At 41.8% G+C, this 8830-nt stretch overlaps 1 pseudogene; it reads right to left on the reverse strand.

Moving 5' to 3' along the window:
- Positions 1 to 3592: 3592 nt before the first annotated feature.
- LOC116683119 (uncharacterized) lies at positions 3593 to 8589 on the reverse strand (annotated as a pseudogene).
- Between the last annotated feature and the right edge of the window lie 241 nt (positions 8590 to 8830).

Raw genomic sequence — 8830 nt, forward strand, 5'->3', positions numbered from 1 at the left:
AATAACACATTTGTATGGTAATTTCCAAAACACACTGGAAACCTGTTTCTCATGAAGGCTACAGGTAGAGTGACAGGCTGGCAGTTTGCAGAAGTCTGACAGGTGGAATAAATGGGAAATCAGTAAAATACAATCAAGATTCAAGATATTATTTGTCCCAAGGGAAATTTGTCTTGGACATACAGGCTGCTAAATAACCATGGTACAATCAATATGACATATCACTTGATTTTAGTAAAACGTTGGATTGTATCTCAATAACAAATTATAAGTAATGAAATCGCCACATAAAACGCATACTATAGTAAAAAAAGTCAAAAAAAGAAAGAAATACAAGCAGTATGAGTAACAATAGTGTGAATTTGCATGCCGTAGATGCAGTGCAATAATTGAAAAACGTACTACACAAAATGACCAGTAATATACAGAATAGCAACATCTTACCCTACCAAAACATACGTGCCACAGTTGTTAGACGAACCTTGCTTTGTAGGCCCTGTTGTATGAGCAGTAAACAATTATTAATGAAAGATTGATGAACAAGTGGTCAGTTTCCTAAGAATTATTTAAAGAAATACCTGTCATCTGCGCCGAAAGTCCTCCAAGGTCCAGGGACAAGGTTGAGCAACACTTCTGAGAAGACGGTGATTGGAATAGTAAATGTAATGCCGGGCTGCAACTCTCACGCATCGGCCGTGAGACACACGCATTTGACCGGTTCACACGCTCACACCCACCCCCCCCCCCTCGATTTCTCACGCTGAAGTGCCACCCGGTGGGATTTTTTCCTCCTGAAGTGTCAACCCGGTCGGTCAAATTTCTGAAAGATGAGTTTATCTATGTTTTTACCTGTGTTGAGCATCGTGATCGACTAGTTGTGCTTTCAGAGACTGTGAGTGGGTTCAAGAGCGCTCCCTGTCTGTGGAATTTCAAATGGTCGCAAACTGAAAACATTTTTTTTACAAGCCATCCCAGGTGCATTTCCCGGCTTCAGTATGAGCTCTGAGTATCACAGACCCTCCGTCGCTTGGTGTCCACTCTCTCTGTAAACATAGAGGTGAGCAGCGCGGCTAGGGTGTAAGCAACTTCAGTTCATTGTAGTGGACGCGCTCTGCTGTGGGCAGTGGACGCGTTGCATCTGTGCGGAACCTCCGATGAAGAGCAGCGTACGGCCACCTCTAAACTCTGTCAAGACCAGAGACCCAAATGGGCCTCTGTGTCTGTCAGACGGTCTGAATGAGATCCACCATATCAGCGGAGCAAGCAATGACATGCACAGTGACTGTATTATACAACTCTCCAATCTCGGACAACAGAGATGGGAGTTGTTATGGTTTGAATGTGCACAAAGTTGTAGACATGAGCAGAAATCTGATGAAACACATCAGACTATACTTTATTATATATAAATATATGTATATATATGTATATACTATACTATATATACGATACTGCAACGTTGGGCCTATGGTGCTTCTCTAACCTCTGTGCATCTCTAAATGTATCTGTAAATAATTCATTCAATGTTTATAAAATGAACAAATAGTCTTTATTTTCCCAAAAAAGTAAATCCAGTAAGTGTGGGGGGGGGGGGGGGGGGGGGTGGGGGGGGGGGGAGGGGGGAGGATAGGATGAGGGCCAAACGACTGAACCTGGGCACAAAGGATTAGAATTTATGTAACTCAGTGGTTCTCATTCTTTAGAATTTCAGTGGTCTGAGTGATCCCTCAACATTATTTAACTTTGGGTCCCTCCCGGTCCCTACACCAGGGACCCCTGGACCTGTTCACCACAGACCCAGATCTTCTCAGCTGTTGCTGAACTGCTACTGTCTCTTCATGTGGTTCATTATGTTTTGCACATTGTGTGGGTCAGTTTTATATCATAAGAAGTTAATAATGGAAATGCTGAATGCCCTAAAACCTGTTGATGCAACAAACACACAAAGGTTCTTAAACCCAACAGTTTTGCACATATCATGCAAGACTTGATTTCTCCATTTCTTTTGCACAAAACTCTAGAAAGTGCCATTTAATGGTTTATTTTTCAAAACTTTTTCCTGGGGGGGGGGGGGGGGCATACCCCAGACCCCCCTAGGGAGCCCCATCCCCCCACATATAACAAATCCCAATTAAACAGTGGAGTATAATAATCCTGAAAGAGCCAAAGAAATTGCTTTTTACGCGGCAAAATATGGCCCCCCCCAAATCTCACTCAAGGTTTTGGGAAAAGTTGGCAGCTCTGGTAATGTAAAGTTTAAAAACCAACATATACCAATGCTTTGAACATTTAGGAACTGTCCAGAGGTTGGAACTTCGCAATTTCATGTACCCACTTAGTCCTTGTGACAGAGAACTTTTAGCATGGGGGCTAAAATGGGCCAAGTCTGGTGCAGATGGGTAAAATTTGAAATCTATGGCTATGTACTCCAAATTACATTTTAAGATAATGGAAAGCACTTGCTTAAGTTGCAAAAAAAAAAAACAAAAGGACCCCCAACACCCCCCCCCCCCCCCCCCCCCCCCCCCCCCACCCACAGGGCAAAATGGCAGAAAATGTGCCGAGGAAACTCTTAATGGGACTCTTGTCATAAAGGACTCAAACAGAACTGCCCTGCTGTGAAATGTGGGCAATGTTTTGTTTTCGTTGCTTTTAAGCACCAAATAGGAATTGTGTGTCATACACTAATATGCCAAAAATCTAAGTTTATATAAAACAGAACCATAGATTTAAAAAAAAGAAAAAAAGGACAACAAGTGGGGAAAAAAGAACTACCACCATCCAGAAGGCAAAAAAAAACTTATTGCCCTAAAAAAATTGAATGGTACGGTCCAGTCATCTCTCCAGCCAATGCCATAAAGTGGATCTAGGAAGTAAATCTTCCTTTTCTGTGGTTTATTATCAGTTAAAGGGTTAGAATATAAACAGATACACAGTAACGCATTTTGACTTTAAAAGTTGACCTTGTACAGAACACAACAGAAAACTACAGGGAATGCTTAAAGATTTATCTGTGATGCACTGCAATTTTTGCAATGATTAAGATTGCAACGGGAAACTTTGTTTTATAGTAAGTTTAAACAGAAAAAGCCTAAAAAACTACATTTACGTACACGCATAGTCCAGTGTCCAGGTATCCAAACTGGGAGCAGAATGCACTGCAGAGTTGCTGCATTCACCTACACAGGAAAATATGTTAATATAAAATGTGAGTAGTTAAAAAAATAACTTCATTATTTAACTAAAAAGCTAACTTATTGAAGAATCAACACAAAATTACCGGCAGGTGATCCATAGGATTCAAGGACACTGGTGGAAACCAAGTTGCTATAACATGGCTGTTTGCTGCAAACATCCCGCCACTCTCTGTAACAGATATAGTTGATCTCTTAATGTTGAACTGTTGATAAATCCATTCCAATTTGTTTGAATATTTTTTCAAAAATGACCTTTTCTATCATTTCGAGACAGCTGTTCAGGATCTGCCAGAGTATAGACACATCGGTAAAAAAAAAAAAATTTAACAATTGAATTACATCAGCTTGCACAATCAATATGCATCATCTCATTAGCGTACGTTCTCAATTCTTACTGTTCCACTGATGTCCTCAATCAGTCCCAGACTACAAAAGTCCGCTCGAGTGAGGACCACATTGTCCACAAATGCTGGATGTTTATTAGGATCTTTGGTCCTATCCAAAACCTCCATTGACTAAGGGAAAGAAGAAAAAAAGTCAAGACCTGTACCTTGTAATAGTAAGCACAATTCATAGTAGCCTACAGTTGATTTGCATCACCTTTTTTTTTTTTTTTTTTGCATGTTTTGAAACTCTGACCCAGCAGGCCTTATTTGGCTTGACTTTCTGAAGACTGGTGAAGTCTATTGCTCTTTGTCATAGTACACTAATCGAAAGAACACAAAAAAAATCATTCTATTTAAAAGTTGCTTCATTAAAGCAGCTGACTCACACTTCTGTTGTTCCTCACTTCCTCCACTAAAGCAAAAGGACGTGGCGGACATCCCAGGTTGAAGGGAAGGAGCTGTTCAATGAAATTAGGTTACATTTTCCTTTTATACCAGCATAAAAGAAAAAAAACATTCATCTTTGTGCACTAACAAAAGTAGAAATATACCCATTCTAAATAGGAGGCCATGTGCTAAATTGGTACAATTTAAATCTATAATTGTAACTTACAATTAATTAACACAGCAAAAATATACAGGTCCTCGTATTTTTATTGTTTTGAGCTTTGCACAAGTCTTAAAGGAGAAAAAAGCACAAAGGAATAACCCACCCAACATGAGTCTCCCATAGCTGTCCAACTGCATCTCCCCATTTTCTGGAACAATCTTTTGTATTGCTCTTCTGCAATGTTCAAGAAGTAATTGTTCTTCTTCATGCCTGACAACAGCTGCTCCACACACTGGCTGTTGATGTAACCAGCAAGCTCAGGCACGGGTCCTCTCATCCCTGCTGTTCCCCTGGTGGAATACATCACTAAGAACAAAATGCTCTGAAGACCCAGTGAGAGGATGGCCATTATCGTTCGCTGGTACCTTGGGGTGCTTCAACCAGGACATATTCGCTGTTAGTTTCCCCTCTGAAGCCTGCTTAATGTTGTCCACATTAGGCTCCACCGACAGTCCTTGAAAAGGATGGAAAGTCCCTGGTTGTCGGCGGTTGCCATGTAACGCCAGTCCCCTGGCATAGTTGTAGACTTTGATGTTGGGAAAGTGTGTCCATGACAGTAACATGTCCATATAATCACGTGGACTGTCCGCTCGTAGATTAAATTTGACAGAGCACACAATGCCACATGGACAAGTGATTACAGCATTGCCACCTACACAACACGAGTGTTTATTCATACTCATGTACTTGCAGATTTTCAGGGATTAAATTACTTAAAAATGATTGAAATGTCATATTTTATTTCACTCACCAGAGGCACCCAGACCTTCTCAAAAACTCTGTTGTAGGTGACCCTATTAGACATCTTTTCATGCCGTCTTAGGACAAGATCCATCATTGGAGCCTTTGCTGTCCAAACCCCACTGCTCGCACAGCGCTCTCACCTCCTCTACCTGTTGTACAAAAACATTTCTAAGTCAATGTTTATCTTAAGCATATTTTGACAGTGCCAAAACATTTTATTTCAGAAATCTTATTTCACTTTCACAACTAACCTTCCAGTTAAGGAGTTCATCAGCTAGGCGTTCTTTTGTTACCTGCATGTCATCACCTTCAGTAGTCATTTAGATGCTTGTAATTTGTCATGTTCTGTGTCCAGGACTACAGTGGATTGCCTAGTATGTGTTCCAATCCATGGAGCCCAGTTGTGGTTTTTTGGTGGCACAATAAAAGGATTGTTTCAACCACCTTAAGAAACAAAAAGAGGTAATATTAGGGACCACTTTCAGTGAATTCACACACTTATGTACATACCATTTTGTTCTCAAAAACACGTTTCTGCATGACTTTTCATGTCATGAAACCCCGACTGATGATTTCTGTGGCAATAGCATCCCAGAATTTGTTGATGTCCACCTGTCAATCATAGTCTTGAGGGGGCCCCTCGATGTCACTGACTGTTAAAGGAAAAGTTTGTGTTTAGTTGTCTACATGTGGAAACCCTGTGACTGTTCAGCATAATAATTCAGAGAGAGGAGTTATGATAAAACATTTAATTCTATAAATTATGACAACAACAAAAATTGTCTAACTTGCATGGCGTATTGAAAACACCCTTCTTATGTAGGTCCATCACAGCAACAGCTGGGCTGTATCCACATGATACACAAGCAAAGTTGTAGTCATGTTCAGTAAGGGCCTCAAAATGGAGATACCCCTGAAGAACCCTTTCCTTGTTTGGGAAGGACACTCCCTCAGTTGCCTCAATTGTTTCAACAACTCTGCTGACAGCAGTATGTCTCTGTGAAAATGAGCGGAAATGCAACAATAATCTGATTGAAATATACATTATCTTTTGGGAGATTGACATTCTGAAATCTATTTTGAGATTTATTTTTTCAAATTTTTAAGTTCTCACCTGTAATGCATTCCTTATTGTGAGGCATAAGTGCAGAGGCAGGATTATGTGGTCATCAAAGTTGTGGAGACCTTCATCCCACTCCTGATGTCTGTAGAACATGCCACACTTCACGCATGACTTGCTGTAGGTTGAAATCCCTATTAAGAAAATTGAACAAAAAGGTGTTAAAATGCCAAGAATGCCTTTTACATTGTTTCCTTTTCTTTTTTGGGGGGTGAAACCTCACTGTATGATAACAATGTAAAAATGTAGAACCATTTAAACCACTCACCTTCAACTATGCCTGTGGTCATTAGAATCCTCCCTTTTGACGTGATGAGTATAGGGTCAGTGAGTATGTCATCACACTCCTTGCATCTGTACTCCTTTAGTGTCAAGTGCTTCGGCAAGGTACCCAACTGCTTTCCATCTCTTGACTGTTCGATGACAGCCTCGGGGAGTTCAGCAGGTTACGTTTTATGTGAATTAAGGTCATTCAGCAATTTTGCTACCCCTTGGTCATTTGGTGAATAAGACCCTTCCTTCATTTCACTTGTGGCTGTTTGATCTGTGGTGGGATGTGGTGAAATGCTTTCCTGTTCAGCGGATTTAACCCTTTTAAACAGCTCCCTTTGTGTTGCAAAAAGGTGCCATTTCCAACTGATTTGTGGAGACATGAATGCCTAGCTTTTGAACATGGGCAATGCCAGCTGTTCTGCTTCCTGTTGTATGCTACCACAACCCTTCCAAGCCTAGAATAGTAGGACACCTTTGGTCGTAAACAGAAATGTGAAATTTTGTGGCTGGGCCACCAACAGAAAGTTTAAGAGACAGGGGCACACCCGCAGCATCTGCCTCCTGTTGACGCTGAAGGAGAATGGATTTGCGATCTCCAAACCAATTGTTTCCCACCATTTCCACCAAGGCCTCCTGTGGCAAATACACTGCTGGTTTGTCCGCACGTGGGCAGAACATTAAGGACATTATATGCTGACATTCAAAAGGGAGCATGCTTGACCGTACAGTAAAGTAAGCATTGCGACAGCAATGTTCCACCTCGCACATCAATTTTGGTGTGGGGCCTCAAGTATTTTTCACAACGTCGATTGGTATTGCTGGCATACAAAATTACTTCTCAACAGCAAACACTCCATTTTTAGGATCCACAGACTTGCATGCCAATAATCGGTCCCTAGTAACAGTTTCAAAGGCAATTGTATGCTTCCTTGAGACATGTTTTTTAAAAATTTTCACGTTTAATTTTAGTTGACAATGTGGACAACTTACAGTTCTCCGCTTGCCAGTGGAGATTATAGGTTGCTGTTGAGGGTCTTCAGGGGCCAGGGTTGTCTGTTTGGGGGCCTGTGGAGGAGCTGGAGGGGCAAAAGTGGCCTGTGGAGGGTCTGAAGGGTGAGAGTGGCCTGTGAAAGGTCTGGAGGGGCGACAGTGGCCTGTGGAGGATCTGGGGGGCGACAGTGGCCTGTGGAGGATCTGGAGGGGCAACAGTGGCCTGTGGAGGATCTGGAGGGGCGACAGTGGCCTGTGGAGGGTCTGGAGCGGCCATGGTGGGCTGATTAGGAGCCTTCTGCCTGCATTTCCACCAACATTCCAGAACTTAAACCTAACATTCTAGAATGGCAGTTTAACATTCTAGAACTTAAACCTAATATTCTAGAATGGCAGTTTAACATTCTAGAACTTAAACCTAATATTCTAGAATGGCAGTTTAACATTCTAGAACTTAAACTTAACATTCTAGACCTAAAGCATAACATTCTAGAACTGTTTGTAACATTTGTGACAGTAATCTTTAAAATTCTAAATCTTGAACTATTGTTCTAGACCTGTAGCATGCAAATGTAGCAAATGCAATTTAACATTCTAGAACTTAAACCTAGCATTCTAGAACTGCAGCTTACCAATCAAGAACAACATGTAACATTTAGAACCTTAAGTAACATTTTATGTTGTGGTTTGGGGTTTTGTTGGGTTGTTTTCCTGTTTTTGCCTCCCTGTGAATGTCTCAGCGTTTTCCCGGTCCCGTGTGTCTGATCTGTCTCCTGTTCCCGGTAAGCGTCTGTATGTTCTGTTTCCTGTTTTATTTGGTAGTCAGCTTCCTGTCTGGTCTGGTCTTGTCTTGTCTGGCTTTACTTTGTTTGTCTGATTGTCCTGCCCCGCCCTAATGTTGTTCACCTGATGTCTCACCTGTTCCCTGTTACTTTATTACCTCCTGTATTTTACCCCAGTGTTCCTTTGCCTCTTGTTGGATCATTCCAGTTTGTTTGCTTGTATGCCGTCGCCCTGTGTGTCTTCCAGCCTACTTGTTTCCCTGTCGTCCCTGGCCTACCTGTCGGAGCTCCAGCCACCCCCTGTGAGTTTTTCCTTGTGACCTGTTTTTCTGTTTGGATTTTGCCTGTTCCCTGAGCCCTCGTTTGGATTGTTTTTGGACTCCTTCTGTTGCTCCTGTGTTTTGTTGACTTGTGGCACTTATTAAACATCTGTACCTTTTGCCTGCTGCTCTGCGTCTGGGTCCTTCTTCATGCTGTCCCGTAACATTTTTGTACCGCATCTTAAAACTCAAGAAATGCCTGGGTAGCTCAGTCTGTAGAGCACGAGACTCTAGAGCTAAAAGTAACATTTTAATACTAATGGCGGTTTTCCACTGCGTGGTATCGACTCGCCTCGCCTTTTTTGGTTTTCTATTACGCAAAAAAGTCCCTGGGACCTGCTACCAGGTACTTTTTTTAGTACTACCTCAGTCGAGGTTCCAAGCGAGCCGAGGCGATACCAAAAGGTG

This window comes from Etheostoma spectabile, unplaced genomic scaffold (assembly GCF_008692095.1).
Source record: "Etheostoma spectabile isolate EspeVRDwgs_2016 unplaced genomic scaffold, UIUC_Espe_1.0 scaffold00018897, whole genome shotgun sequence".
Classification (NCBI taxonomy): Eukaryota; Metazoa; Chordata; class Actinopteri; order Perciformes; family Percidae; genus Etheostoma; species Etheostoma spectabile.